The sequence below is a fragment of the Gorilla gorilla genome, chromosome 13, assembly GCF_029281585.2.
Source record: "Gorilla gorilla gorilla isolate KB3781 chromosome 13, NHGRI_mGorGor1-v2.1_pri, whole genome shotgun sequence".
Taxonomy (NCBI): Eukaryota; Metazoa; Chordata; class Mammalia; order Primates; family Hominidae; genus Gorilla; species Gorilla gorilla.
The window spans coordinates 88,664,333-88,680,637 of record NC_073237.2 but is presented as its reverse complement, the minus strand read 5'-3'; positions in this window follow the sequence as shown (position 1 = coordinate 88,680,637).

The window sequence follows — 16,305 nt, the reverse complement described above, 5'->3', positions numbered from 1 at the left end:
AAAAAAAATCATTGGAAAATAGTGTGAAATTTTCCAGACACTAGACAGATTAACAATAAATATTTAAGGTGGGAGAAAAGAGATATTATACATAAGTTAGAGTCCAGGAGTTCCAGTATCCAAATTGTAGGAATTCCAGAAAGAAGAAAAATAAGGTCAGAAAATTATAATTAATGTAAACAAATTTTGCAGAACCTACAGCCAGATTGAAAGATATCTTTGGCCGGACGCGGTGGCTCATGCCTGTAATCCCAGCACTTTGGGAGGCCGAGGTGGACGGATCACGAGGTCAGGAGATCAAGACCATCCTGGCTAACATGGTGAAACCTTGTCTCTACTAAAAATACAAAACATTTAGCCGGGCGTGGTGGCAGGCGCCTGTAGTCCCAGCTACTCGGGAGGCTGGGGCAGGAGACTGGCGTGAACCTGGGAGGCGGAGCTTGCAGTGAGCTGAGGTCGTGCCACTGCACTCCAGCCTGGGTGACAGAGCGTGACTCCGCCTCAAAAAAAAAAAAGATACCTTCAAATGTCTAGCACAATGCATGAAAATAGACTCATTTCCAAGGCACATAACAGAAATTTCAGAACATAAAGAGAAGACTAAGTTTCTACAAAGAAAAAAGCAAAAGGGATATACAAAAGATTAGCAATTAGTAAGGATTTTTCTTTTCAACCTCTGGGAGCACAGAACAATTTAGTAAGGATTTGATTTCTCAGCAACACAGAAGAGAATCTCCCCAATTATTTGGGGAAAGTTTTCTAACTACAGTCTACCCAACCAAATTATCAAACAAGTATGAAGGTAGAATAAAGACATTTTCAGACATGAGTTAGGTCTCAAAAAAAAATTATCTCCCATGTACTCTTTCTCAGGGAGTTATTGGTAGTGTACTCTACCAAGCTGCAGCAACCCCACTGAGGTCGTGGTTCCTAAAACCATTCTCCCATGAAGGGAACTAGGTTTCCCTGGGAAAAAAATGGCTGATTCTAGAGCTGGAGCTGGGAATGTATGAGATGAATCTGGAACATCTTGTAGTAACAGAAAGTAAAGTGATCAAAAAACAGTGGTGAGTGACATCAGCAAGATGGCAAAATACTAATAGTAAGCCCTGCCGGGCGTGGTGGCTCACACCTGTAATCCCAGCACTTTGAGAGGCCGAGGTGGCGGATCATGAGGTTAGAAGTTTGAGACTAGCCTGGCCAACATGGTGAAACCCCATCTCTACTAAAAATACAAAAATTAGCCGGGCGTGGTGGCACATGCCTGTAATCCCAGCTACTCAGGAGGCTGAGGCAGGAGAATCGCTTGAACCCGGGAGGCAGAGGTTGCAGTGAGTCGAGGTCGCGCCACTGCACTCCAACCTGGGCGACAGAGCAAGATTCCATCTCAAAAAATAAAAAAATAAAACAAATAAGCCCCAGGCCCTCATTCTCCCATAGAGACACTGACTTAACAATATATGGACCAAACTGCCTTTGTGAGAATTTTTCAGAAATCAGTTTAAAAGTTGCAGTACCCCAGGTGAACGTAGAAGCAAGAAGAGCTGATTTGAAGCAGGTGAGAAAGTCCATTACATTTGCATACCATAGGTTCTCCCAGTACCAAGCACAGTGCAGCACAATCTGGAGATACCTCCCACTTGCACCTTCCTTCTCAAGAGGGAAAGAGTAGAGTGGAATGTATGTCCCATGTTCTGGCTTATAGTGGGGCTGACCAAAGGACTGATTTCTGTTCATGTGACTCAGAGCACTGACAGGAACAGTGTCATACTTTGGATGACTAGGGGCTGCTGAAAACAAATGTGAGAGCTATAGCCTTGTTACAGCACTGCAGGAACTAGTATCATAAACAGATACCAAGGGGAGCAAGAAATTATGAGTTCCTTAAAAAGACACAGGGGCAAACGTCTTCAGGAAATTGCACAGACAAACCCAGAGAAGATACATCCCTAGAAAAGATTCAAGAGGTCCCCAAGATCTCCAGCTAAACTAATTTGTAATGCTGTTCCTTTTTACAAAGCCAGTGTATAAAGGCTAAGAGAGATGGCTGTTTTTTCAGATGCCCAAATCTCAACAAAAGATTAGCAGGTGGCCAGACACAATGGCTCATGCCTGTAATCCCAGCACTTTGGGAGACCAAGGCAGGAGGATCACTTGAATCCAGGAGTTCAAGACCAGCCTGGGCAACACAGAGAGACCTCATCTTTACAAATAATTTTAAAAATTAGCCAGCTGTGGTGGTGCATGCCTGTTATCCCAGCTACTGGGGAGGCTGAAGCAGGAGAATTGCCTGAGCCCAGGAGTTTGAGGCTGCAGTGAGCTGTGATGAAGCCACTGTACCCCAGCCCAGAACCTGTCTTTAAAAAAAAAAAAAAAACGGCTGGGTGTGGTGGTTCATGCCTATAATCCCAGCACTTCGGGAGGCCGAGGCGGGCAGATCACCTGAGGTCAGGAGTTCGAGACCAGCCTGGCCAACATAGTGAAACTCCGTCTGTACTAAAAATACAAAAATTAGCTGGATGTGGTGGAGGGCGCCATAATCCCAGCTACTCGGGAGACTGAGGCAAGAAAATCTCTTGAACCCAGGAGGCAGAGGTTGCAGTGAGCCAAGATCGCACCATTGCACTCCAGCTTTAGGGACAAGAGCAAAACTCTGTCTCAAAAAAAAAAAAAAAAAAATCACAAGGCATACCATGAAACAGGGAAACATGGCCCTATCAAAGGAACAAATAAATCTCTAGAAACTAACCCTAAAGAAATGGAGATCACCAGGCAAAGTGGCTCAACACCTCTAATCCCAGCACTTTGGGAGACTGAGGAGGGAGGATCACTTGAGCCCAGGAGTTCAAGACCAGCCTGGGCAACATAGAGAGACCCTGTCTCTAGAAAAAATAATAAAATAAGTAATAAATAATAAAATACAATTAGCTGGATGTGGTAGCATGTGCCTGTAGTCCCCGCTACTTACTTGGGAGACCGAGGCGGGTGGATAACCTGAGCCTGGGAGGTCGAGCTGCAATGAGCCATGATTATGCCGCTGCACTCCAGCCTGGGTGACACATTAAGACCATGTGTCAAAAAAAAGAAAAAAGAAAAAAAAACAGAAATGATGGAGATCTATTGGTTGTCTGACAGAATTCAAAGTAATCATCTTAAAGATGTTCAGTGAGCTACAAAGAACACACAAAGTCACAAAAACAATATATGCACAAACAAAATGAGATCAATAAACTATAATAATGTAAGATGTTAGTGATCAGGTGAACTGCGTGTGAGTATATCAGCTGTATTTGCATCTTTTTTATAAATCTGAAGATATAGAAGTTCATTTTTAATAAGTGTCAGAAACTGAAATTAAAAGCCTATTGTAGGCTGGGCACAGTGGCTCACGTCTATAATCCCAGCACTTTGGGAGGCCAAGGCGGGCAGATCATGAGGTCAAGAGATCAAAACCATCCTGGCCAACATGGTGAAATCCTGTCTCTACAAAAAATACAAAAATTAGCCAGGCATGGTGGCACACGCCTGTGGTCCCAGCTACTAGGGAGGCTAAGGCAGGAGAATTGCTTGAACCCGGGAGGTAGAGGTTGCACTGAGCCAGGATTGCACCACTGCACTCCAGCCTGACAACAGAGCGAGACTCCATCTCAAAAAAAAAAAAAAAAAAAAAAAAAAAACCCTATTGTAATAGTATCCTAAAATATGGAATACTCAGAGATAAATTTGACCAAAGATGTATAGTGCTTGTATACTGAAAACTACAAAACATTGCTTAGAGATAATAAAGAAAACCTGTAGGCCAGGCACAGAGGCTGACACCTGTAATCCGAGCACTTTGGGAGGCCGAGGCAGGTGGATCACAAGATCAGGAGTTCAAGACCAGCCTGGCCAACATGGTGAAACCCCGTCTCTACTAAAAATACAAAAAAATTAGCCGGGCGTGGTGGTAGGTGCCTGTAATCCCAGCTACTCGGGAGGCTGAGGCAGAGAATTGCTTGATCCCAGGAGGCGGAGGTTGCAGTGAGCCGAGATTGCATCACTGCACTCCAGCCTGTGTGACAGGGCAAGATTCCGTCTCAAAAAAAAAAAAAAAAAAAGAAAAGAAAAGAAAAAAAACAAAGCCTATATAAATGGAAGAGAGAAATAATGTTTATATTAGTTAGCTAAGATTGCCATAACAAAATACCACAGACTGGGTGGCTTAAACAACAGAAATTTATTTCTTTACATTTCTAGAGGTTGGAAGTCCAAGATCAAGGTGTCAGCAGGTCTGGTTTCTCCTGAGGCCTCTCTCCTTGACATTATCTGCTGGCCATCTTCTCACTATGTCCACATATGGCCTTTTCTGTGATTGGTTCCTGAGCAAAGTAATGCTATAATGGACTCATTGTTAACTGTCTCAACACAGCTGCTAAAAGTGGATTCTGTGTTCCCTCAGCCAGAGACCTGTCAACTTAACCAGGACTCCATAGTGCCACTGGGAATTTTGGTTCATGAGAAGAGCTTATTTACTTCTAGCAGTGTCGCCATCAGCTAAAGATAAAACATGTTCCTGATGGCAAAGCTCACACAATTTAATACTTTCCCACAACCCACTCCAATTGCCCGTCAATTCTTTAGCCCCATAAAGCCCTTCCAGCTCTCCCTGAATGCTGCTCCAGGGTGGGTGCCCTCATAGGGGTCTTCTGGTCCCCTCTTAGATACTCATGTGCAGGTGGCCTGTCTGAGGAGGGCCTGAGTTGTTCAGTCTGTGCTGAAAGCTCCACCTCAGGCCTCTGCTTATGGTCTTAGTTATTTGCTCTCACAAGCCTCTTCTTCTTGCTCATCAGACCTCCCGTGAAAAGCTCTGCTGAATGAGACAACACATTGCTCTATTAAATGAGAATGTAAATGACAGCTACCTCATTAGAAGAAGTGGGGCTGGGTGGCATGGTTTATGCCTGTAATCCCAGCACTTTGAGAGGCCAAGGGGAGAGGATCACTTGAGCCCAGGAGTTCAAGACCAGCCTGGGCAACGTAGCAAGATCCCATCTCTACAGAAAATTTCAAAAATAAAAAAGACTGTCATGCAGCTCAAGGTCATGATCTGAAATGAAACAAACCAAAGTCTATCCGCAATTCTAAAGCCATCTTTTAGAATTTAACACTTTACTATTGTTACACATTGTATATAATCCTTATGTATAAATGTTGGTTGCACTTTTTGCTGTTTTATTTTAGGTTTTTCTCTTGCTGGTTGTATTAGTCTGTTCTCACATTGCTGTAAAGAACTACCCGAGGCTGGGTGCAGTGGCTCACGCCTGTAATCCTACCATTTTGGGAGGCCGAGGCAGGCGGATTGTCTGAGTTCAGGAGTTCGAGACCAGCCTGGGCAGCATGGTGAAACCCTGTCTCTACTAAAATACAAAAAATTAGCTGGATGTGGTGGTGTGTGCCTGTAGTCCTAGCTACTCCAGAGGCTGAGGAATGAGAATCACTTGAACCTAGGAGGCGGAGGTTGCAGTGAGCCGAGATTGTGCCACTGCACTCCAGTCTGGGCAACAGAGAGAGACCCTGTCTCAAAAAAAACAAAACAAACAAACAAACAAAAAAACTACCTGAGACTGGACAGTTTATTTAAAAATGTTTAATTGACTCAGTTCCACAGGCTGTACAGGAGGCATGGCTGGGGAGGGCTCAGGAAATTTACAATCATGGCCGAAGGTGAAGGGGAAGCAAGCACATCTTCACATGGTGACGGGAGAGAGAAAGCGAAGAGGGAAGTGCTACACACTTTCAAACAACCAGATCTCGTGAGAACTCACTATCACAAGAACAGCAAGGGGGAAATCCACCGCCATGATCCGATGACCTCCCACCACATCCCTCTTCCAACATTAGGGGTTACAATTCAACAAGAGATTTGGATGGGGACACAGAGCCAAACCATATCACTGGTAAAAGGTCATCATATTAGGTCATTTTCTTCTATGTCAGTGGGAGATTTGCAATGCCTTTTCTTATTGGCAATATGTTGTGAGTATTTATCTTGACTTGGGCAGTATTATCAACCTCTTACTTCATGGTATTTTGCTTCCCATTATCTCAACACTATGAACTCCTCCCGTATTCTGTATTGAAGGAAGTTTATTTTTTTGTAGTCCCACTAACTTCCTTTATTTTTATTATGGTAAAATATACCTAAAATTTACCATTTTGATTTTTCTATTTTTGAGACGAGTCTTGCTTTGTCACCCAGGCTGGAGTACAGTGGCATGATCATAGCTCACTGTAACCTCAAAAATGTCAAACTTCTGGACATAAGCAGTTTTCCCTGTCTCAGACCCCTGAGTATCTCAAACTACAGACACATGTCACCACAGCCAGCTAAATTTTTTTTTTTGTTTTTGTAGAGACAGGGTCTTGCTATGTTGCCTAGGCTGGTCTCAAACTCCTGACCAAAAGTCATCCTCCTGCCTAAGCCTCCCAAAGTGCTGGAATTACAAGTGTGAACCACTGGGTCAGCCTTTTTGTTGTGTCTTTTTCTGGTTTTGTTATCAGGGTAATATTGGCCTCTTAGAATGAATCTGAAAGCATTCCCTCCTCTTTGATTTTTTGGAATAGTTTGAATAGGACTGGTATTAGATCTTCTTTAAATGTTTGGTAGAATTCAGCAGTGAAGTTATCAGATCCTGGGCTTTCCTTTGATAGGAGACTTTTTTTATTATAGGCTTCAATCTTGTTACTTGTTACTGGTCTATTTGAGTTGTGGATTTCTTCATGGTTCAATCTTTGTAGGTTGTATGTGTCTAAGAATTTATCCATTTTTTATATGCTTCTCAATGTATTGGCATAGAGCTTATGCCTCTAGTGATCATTGAATTTCTGGGGTTTATTTGTAATGTCTCCTGTTTCTCTCTGATTTTATTTATTTGGTTCTTCTCTCCTTTTTTTCTTAATCTGGCTAAAAGTTTGTAGATTTTGTTTTTCTTTTCAAAACTCCAACTTTTTTATCTTGTGTATTTTTTGTCTCAATTTTATTTATTTCTGCTTGATCTTTATTATTTCTTTTCTTCTAATTTTGGGTTTGGTTTGCTCTTACTTTTCTAGTTCTTTGACAGGGTCTCACTCTGTCACCCAGCCTGGAGTGCAGTGGCACAATCTCCGCTCACTGCAACCTCCGCCTCCCAGGCTCAAGCAATCCTCCCACCTCAGCCTCGCAAGTAGCTGAGACTACAGGTGTGCACCACCATGCTTGGCTAATTTTTGTAGAGATGGAGTTTCACCATGTTGCCCAGGCTGGTCTCAAACTCCTCAGCTCAAGTAATCCACCTGCCTTGGCCTCCCAAAGTTTTGGAATGACAGGCATTAGCCACCACACCCGGCCATGCTTTTCTAGCTTTTTAAGATGCATTGGTAGGTTGTTTAATTGAAGTTTTTCTACTTTTTTGATGTAAGCATTTGTTCTAGTAAACTTTTATCTTAGCACTGCTTTTGTTGTATACCATAGGTTTCATTCTGCTGTGTTTTCATTTCCATTGCTTTCAAGAAATTTTTAAATTTTCTTCTTAATTTCTTCATTGACCCAGTGGTTGTTCAGAAGCATGTTGTCAAATTTTCATGTGTTTCTATACTTTCTTTTCTTTCTTTCTTTCTTTCTTTCTTTTTTTTTTTTTTTTTTTTTTTGAGACGGAGTCTCCCTCTGGTGCCCAGGCTGGAGTGCAGTGGGTCAATCTTGGGTCACTGCAACCTCTGCCTCCCAGATTCAAGCGATTTTCCTGCCTCAGCCTCCTGAGTAGCTGGGATTACAGGCACATGTCACCATGTCCAGCTAATTTTTGTATTTTTAGTAGAGATGAGGTTTCAGCATGTTGGCCAGGATGGTCTCAAACTCCTGACCTCAAGTGATGCACCCACCTCACACTCCCAAAGTGCTGGGATTATAGGTGTGAGTGCCCAGCCAGGATCTCCAGTTTCCAAAGTTCTGCTTGTTATTGATTTTTAGTTGTATTCCATTGTGATCAGAAAAATTACTTGCTATTATTTGAATTTTTAAAACTTTGTTAAGATTTGTGGCATAACATATGGTCTGTCTTTGAAAATATTTCATGTGCTGAGGAGAATAATGTGTATTCTGCAGCTGTTGAATTAACTGTTCTGTAAATGTCTATTAGGTCCATTTGGTCTATCATGCAGATTAAGTCTGATAAGGGTTTTTGTTATTGTTGTTGTTGATGATTGTCTGTCTAGATTTCCTATGCAATGCTGAAAGTGGAGTGTCAAAGTCCCCAGCTGTTATTGTATTGGGAACTCTCTCTCTCTCTCTTTAATCCTAATAGTATTTGCTTTATCTATCTGGGTGTTCCAGCACTGGGTACATTAATGTTTAAAATTATTATAACCTCTTGTTGAATTGACCCCTTTATCGTCATATAATGACCTTCCTTGTCTCTTTTCACAGGTTTTGACTTAAAAATCTATTTTATCTGAAATACGTATAGCTATTCCTGCTCTTTCTGGGGGTGTTTCATTTGCATGGAATGTCTTTTTCCATCCCTGCATTTTCAGTCTATGTGTGTCTTTATAGGTGAAGAGAGTTTCTTGTAGGCAGCATATAGTTGCGTCTTTTAAAAATTTTTTCAGCCACTCTATGTCTTTTGATTTGGAGAACTTAGTACATTGACATTCAATGTTATTATTGATAGGTAAGAACTTACTGCTGCCATTCTGTTAATTTTTTCTGGTTGTTTTGTTGGTCCTCTCTTCCTTTCTTCCTTTTTGTCTTCCTTTGTAAGTGATTTTCCCTGGTAATATGTTTTAATTTCTTGTTTTTTATTTCTTGTGTATCTATGATAGGTCTTCACTTTGTGGTTATTATAAGGGTTGCTAGTAACAGCTTATAACTAGTTATTTTAAACTGGTGAAAACTTAACACTGAGTAGAAAAAAGGAAAAAAAGCAAATAAGCAAAGAGAAAACTAAAAAAAAAAACTCTACAATGTTACTCCATCTTCCCTTGCCTCAATGGCTGTTTTTTGCCTTTTTTGGGGGGGAGAGTTTCTCTAATTATATCTTTTTATATCATCTATCTCTTAAGAAATTGTCATTATTATTATAATTATTTTGAGGTCAAGTCTCACTCTGTCGCCCAGGCTGGAGTTCAGTGGTATGATTTCAGCTCACCACAACCTCCGTCTCCTGGGTTCCAGTGATTCTAATGCCTCAGCCTCGTGAGTAGTGGGGATTACAGGTGTGCAACACCGTGCCTGGCTAATTTTTGTATTTTTAGTAGAGACAGAGTTTTGCCATGTTGGCCAGGCTCGCCTCAAACTCCTGACCTCAAGTGACCCGCCCACCTCAGCCTCCCATGTTGTCATTATTATTATCATTATTATTATTATTATTTTCTTTTTTGAGATGGAGTCTCGCTCTGTCGCCCAGGCTGGAGTGCAGTGGCACGATCTCAGCTCACTCTAGGCTCCACCTCCTGGGTTCACACCATTCTCCTGCCTCAGCCTCCCAAGTAGCTGGGACTACAGGCGCCCACCACCACGCCTGGCTAATTTTTTGTATTTTTAGTAGAGATGGGGTTTCACCGTATTAGCCAGGATGGTCTCGATCTCCTGACCTTGTGATCCGCCCACCTCAGCCTCCCAAAGTGCTGGGATTACAGGTGTGAGCCACCACACCTGGCCGTCATTATTATTTTTGATAGATTTGTCTTTTAGTCGTACTAACGATATGAGTGGTTTAAATAATGCAATTACAGTATTAGGCTATTCTGTATTTGTCTGTGTACTTAAGTTTACCAGTGTGTTTTATATCTTCAGTTGCTTTCTTGTTACTGATTAATGTCCTTTTCTTTCATATTGAAGAACTTCTTGTAAAACAGGTCTGGTATTGACAAAATCCCTTAGCTTTTGTTGTCTGAGAAAGTCTTTATTTCTTCTTATGTTGAAGGATAATTTTGCTGGGTATAATATTCTAGTCCAAAGTTTTTCTTCCTTTGATACTTTGAATGTCATTCTATTTCCTCAGGCTGGTAAGGTTTCCACTGAGAAGTCTGCTGCCAAGTGTATTGGAGCTCCTTTTTATGTTATTTGCTTCTTTTCTCTTGCTGCTTTTAGGATCCTTTCTTTATCTTTGACCTTTGAGAGTTTGCTTATTGTATACTTTGAGGTAATTTTATTTGGCTTGAATATTCTAAGTGTTCTTGATCTTCATGTTCCTAGGTATTCATGTCTTTCTCTAAGTTTGGAAGGTTCTCTGTTATTATTTATTTGAATAAACTTTCTACCCCAGTCTCTCCATCTACGTCCTATTTAAGACCAGTAGTTACTAGACTTGCACTCTTGAGATTATTTTCTAGATCTTGTAATATTGCTTCCTTCTCTTTTATTTATTTTGGCTTTTTTCTCCTTGGACTGTGTGCTTTCATATAACCTGTCTTTGAATCTACTGATTCATTCTGCCACTTGATCAATTCTACTGTTGAGAGGTTATGATTCATTTTGCAGATTGTCAATTGAGTTTCTAAGCCCCAGAATTTCTGCTAGATTCTCACTCTATTGCCCAGGCTGGCGTGCAATGGTGCAATCTCAGCTCACTTCAACCTCTGCCTCCCAGGTTTAGGTGATTCCCCTGTCTCAGCATTCTGATTAGCTGGGACTATAGGCATGCACCACCACACCCAGCTAATTTTTTGTATTTTTAGTAGAGATAGGGTTTCTACTAAACCCCATGTTGGCCAGGCTGGTGTGGAACTCCTGACCTCAAGTAATCCGCCCACCTTAGCCTCCCAAAGTGATGGGATTACAGGCGTGCACCACTGTGCCTGGCCTCTGCTTGATTTTTAAATGTTAATTCTTCATTAAATTAATCTGATAGAATTCTGAATTCCTACTCTGTGTTATCTTGAAGTTGTTGGGCTTCCTCAAGATGGGTATTTTGAATTCTCTGTCTGAGAGGTCATATCTTTAATCACTCCAGAATTGGTCACTGGTGCCTTATTTAGTCCAATTGGTGAGATCATGTTTTCCTGGATGCTCTTGATTCTTGTGGATGTTCAATGATATCTGAGCATTGAAGAGTTAGGTATTTATTTCAGTCTTTGTAGTCTGGACTTGTTTGTATCCATCCTTTTTGAGAAGGCTTTCAGTAATTGAAATGGGATTGAGTGTTGTTACATAAGCCTGTGGTCATTGTTAGCTGTTTTAGCACTGTAAGTGCCGTAAGTCCAGGAATGCTGCAACTCTTGTAGACTCATAGACATGTGACCTTGGTGGCTTTGGGAAAGATAAGAGAGAATTTCCTGGGTTACCAGGCAAAATTCGTTGCTCTCTTCCCTCTCTTTCCCCTAATCAGGAGTCTCTCACTACACTGAGCTACCTGGAGTTGAAGGAGGGGTGATGCAGGCACTCCCATGGCCACCATAGCTGGCTCCATGTTGAATGGCACTTGAAGCCCACAGCTTTCCAGAACAGCACAGTACTGAGGCTCATCCAAAGCCCATGGCCACTACAACCTGGCTGCCACTGATGTTTATTCAAGATGAAGGCTACTTTAGTCAGCTGGTGGTGAAGCCAGCTGGGACTCAGTTTCCTCCCGCTGGTATGAGGGATTCCTCTCTGACCTAGGGCTGGTCCAAATACTCCCTCCTTGGGCACCAGCAGAATTTTGCCCTGTGTTATGGGCCACTGTGACAGGGCAGCGTTGATTTCCAATGCAAAGTCCTACACTCACTTCACTTTCCTTCCCCCAAGAACATAGATTCTCTCTTTGCACTGCCTGGGGTTAGGAAAAGGATGCTGTAGGCAATGTGAAACTGTCCTTCCTACCCTCTTCCAGGCCTCTTGTCATTATTATGTTAAAACCAGGTACTGTAATTACTCATCTGATTTTTTCGTTCTTATGAAGGTACTTTCTTGCGTGGATCATTGTTCAACTTGATGTTCCTGTAGGGGGACCATCACTGGAAGGTTCTATTTGGCCATCTTGCTCCACCTCCTCTGTTCTATCGATTTCATTAATGTCCTAAAAAATCAATTTTCTCTCTTTTTCTGTGTTATATATCATTGGCTTCTGCTTTTATGTTTATTGTCTCCCTACCCCCTTACTTTAGAGCTGACAGCTTTTTAGAAACTTTTAGTAGTTTAAAGGTCAGTGTTCCATTGCCCTCTGTCTTCCATTGTTTATGATAAGAAGTTTGTTTCATTCTTTTTTTTTTTTTTTTTTTTTTTCTGAGACAGAGTCTGTCTCTGTTGCCCAAGCTGTAGTGCAATGGTGCAATCTTGGCTCACTGCAACCTCAGCCTCCCGGATTCAAACGATTCTCCTGCCTCAGCCTCCTGAGTAGCTGGGACTATAGGTCCCAGCCAATTTCTGTGTGTGTGTGTGTGTGTGTGTGTGTGTGTGTGTATGTGTGTATGTGTTTTAGTAGAGATGGGGTTTCACCATGTTGGCCAGGCTCGTCTGAAACTCCTGACCTCAGGTGATCTGCCTGCCTTGGCCTCCCAAAGTGCTGGGATTACAGGCGTGAGCCACCATGCCCAGCCCTTATTCTTATTTTTTATTCCCTGTAAATTTTCCTTTTTTTTCCTAGTTCCTTTTGTCTCTTTATAGCTGGTTAAGTAATTTGTTTTTTATTTTTTTATTTTGCATTGTAGAGATGGGGTCTCACCACCTGCCCACGCTGGTCTTCAACTCCTGGCCTCAAGTGATCCTCCTGCCTTGGCCTTCCAAAGTGCTGAGACTATAGGCATAAGCCACAGATCCCAGCCTAAGTAATTTGATTATGATGTGCATGGTGTAGTTTTCTTTGCATTTCTTGAGATTTTTGGATATGTATGTTCATGGATTTCATTATTTGGGGATGTTTTGCCTTAATTTCTTCAAATATTTTTGTATGCCCCTGCCTCCTTTGGAGTTTTCAATTAAATTTATATTAAGCCCCTTTAAATTGTCCCATGCACATCACTGATTCTCTGTTTTCTACTCTTTTCTTCCCTCTGTGTCATTTCTCATTTTAGGTAGTTTCTAATCCTGTGTCTTCAAGCTCACTAATCTTTTATTCTGCCATTTATTGCCCATAATAGATACTAATTTCAGGCCATGCATTTTTTATTTCTAAACATTCAACTTATTTCTGACTAAGGACTTGTATCCAGAATATATAAAGAACTTCTATCACTCAATAATAAAAAACAACCCAATTAAAAAAGGTAAATGTCTTTAACAGATACTTCAGAAAAGGAGATAGAGAAATAGGCCAAAAAAACCATGTGAAACATGCTCAACATCATTAGTCATCAGGAAAAGGCAAATTAAAACCACAATCAAATACTACTATACTATCATTCAAATGGCTAAAATTTCAGAGACTGATACTACCGCGTGTTGGACAGAATTCAGAGCATACAAAAACTCTGCTGGTGGGAATGCAAAGGGATAAAATCTTTTTCCAAAACAGGTTGGCAAGTTCTTTTTTTTTAAATAGAGACAGAGTCTCACTTTGTCACCCAGGCTAGAGTGCAGTAGTGCAATCATAGCTCACTATAACCTCAAACTCTTGGGCTCAAGTGATTGCCCTGCCTCAGCGTCCTAAGTAGCTAGGACTAGAGGTATGCACCATCATGCCCAGCTAATTAAAACTATTTATTTATTTATTTATTTTTTGTAGAGACAGGGTCTCACTATGTTGCCCAGGCTGGTTTCAAACTCCTGGCCTCAAGCAATCCTCTCAACTTGCCTTCCCAAAAGTACTGGGATTACTGGTGTGAGCCACCATGCCCAGCTGGCAATTTCTTATAAATCAAATATATATTTACCAAACAGCCTAGAAATTGCACTCTTAGATTGTTACCGGGAAAAAAAATGAAAGCATATGTCCATATAAAAGCTTATGTACGAATGCCCCTAGCAGCTTTATTTATAACAATAAAAAATTTAAAGCTATCCAAATGTCTGTGAAAAGGTTAATAAATTGAGTTATATCTTTACAATGTACTACTTCTCAGAGGGAAAAAAGAATAATTATTATTGCTCATCAACATGGATGAATCTCCAAAACATTATGCTGAGAGAAGCCAGATCCCTAAATATACCTGTCTTACTATTCAACTTGTATGAAAAAGACATCTAGGCCGGGCATGGTGGCTCATGACTGTAATCCCAGCACTTTGGGAGGCTGAGGCAGGTGGATTACGAGGTCAGGAGTTCAAGACCAGCTTGGCCAAGATGGTGAGACCCTGTCTCTACTAAAAATACAAAAATTAGCTGGGCACAGTGGCAGGCACCTGTAATCTCAGCTACTCGGGAGGCCGAGGCCAGGAGAATCGCTTGAACCCGGGTGGCAGAGGTTGCAGTGAGCTGAGATCGCACCACTGCACTCCAGCCTGGGCGACAGAGTGAGATTCCATCCCCCCCACAAAAAAAAAGACATCTAAAGCAGATCAATGCTTGTCTGGGACCATATTTCTTTTTTTTCTTTCCTTCCTTTCTTTTTCTTTTTTTTCCCAGTGGGTGGTGAGGTTGAAGTGGGCCATGATGGACTGGAGAAAGCACAGGGAACCTTCTCAAGTGGTAGAAATATGACATACCTGGATTGTAGTGATGGTTACATTGGCACATACTTATGTCAAATCTCATTAAACTCTACAATATAATAAGTGGATTTCATAGTATATAAATTATGCTTTAATAAAGTTGATTTAAAAATCTATTCTGCTGTCAGTCATGTCACACATAGGGGTTAGGGACTTCTAGCCAGAACATATAGGAGAGAGCCTTTCACCCTTATAGGTGGTGTAGCTAGCCCTGTTCACTCCTTGGCTTTCAGGGAACACTGGGGAGTAGCTCCAGCCAGTTACTGTCAGTTGCCAGAGAGATACTAGAAGCCAGCCTCTGAAAGACCGAAAAAAAGCAAACAACAACAACAAAAAAACCCTTAGGTCTCTCACCTGAATGGGCAGTGGTGGTTAGATGCTTCCACACAGACACCTTTCAGTCTCACCAGCATGTCACTCCGACCAGAGACCTGCAATTGCCTCTGTGCTTAGACTTTGTCCACTAAGGGTCCTGAGTTGGGAAATGAAAAGAGAGAGGGGAGACAGTTTCCCAATAGGAGAGAGAGTCCCCGTATGGGCCACCCAAGTGTCACCGGGGAGCAATGACTATCTGGGCTGGTGGCGTGGGGGTAAAAGAAACTACCAAGACAGCTGTAGGTAGAAAAAGGCAGATGTATTAAAGAAAGTAGGAAAATACATTGTGATAAGGCAATGGGCAGCCTGCAAGAGAGAAGCTAACTGCCAGGAAACAAATGCTTGCTGAGGATTTTATAGAATGGAACTTGGGAACTAACTTGCAAACTTGCACTCTTCTGTCAGCCAGGATGTTTGATAAATTGAGGCATTTGATGCTAAGCAGAAATTTGAGAGTTATGTATGTTGTTTGTTCAGGAGGTCTGTATGTCCTGGGCAATAAGGAAAAACAGACCTATAATTCTTCTGCTTTCTCTTTTTGTTTATATGTCCTGAACCGTGAAGAAAGGCATATTTACAGCTTATCTGCTTTATCTCTTTGCTTTGATTTGGTCTCACCACCCTGACTCCTTTTCGCTAATTAAGACTCCACATTTGGGAGGCCAAGGTAAGAGGATCGCTTGAGCCCAGGAGTTGGAGACCAGCCTGGGTAACATGGTAAAACCCATCTCTACAAAAATACGCACACACACAAAATTAGCTGGGCATGGTGGCATGCACTTGTAGAATCTCAGCTACTTGGGAGGCTGAGGCAGGAGGATTGCCTGAGCCTGGAAGGTTGAGGCTGCAGTGAGCGGTGATCACATTTCTGGACTCCAGCCTGGGCGATGAAATGAGACCCTGTCTCAAAAACAACAAAAGCAACAACAACCCACAAAAAACAGAGAGTGTGAGGAGAAGGGACTCCTAGGTACGCACATGCAAGCCCAGATCTACAGAGAGACAAGGAAATGGCCCAGTGTATTAGTCAGTTTTCACTCTGCTATAAAGTCGCCACACGAGACTGAGTAATTTATAAAGGAAAGAGGTTTAATTGACTCACAGTTTTGCATGGCTGGGGAGGCCTTAGGAAACTTACTATCATGGCGGAAGGGGAAGCAGGCACATCTTACATGGCAACAGGCCTGGGGGACACCACTCCCACAATCCAATCACCTCTCACCAGGCCCTCCCTCAACACATGGGGACTATGGGGATTACAATTTGAGATGAAATTAAATTATCCAGTCTCAGCCAAACCATATCACCCAGTGAACAGTGAGCGGGGTGGGGACAGAGGGCCAGGGGGAA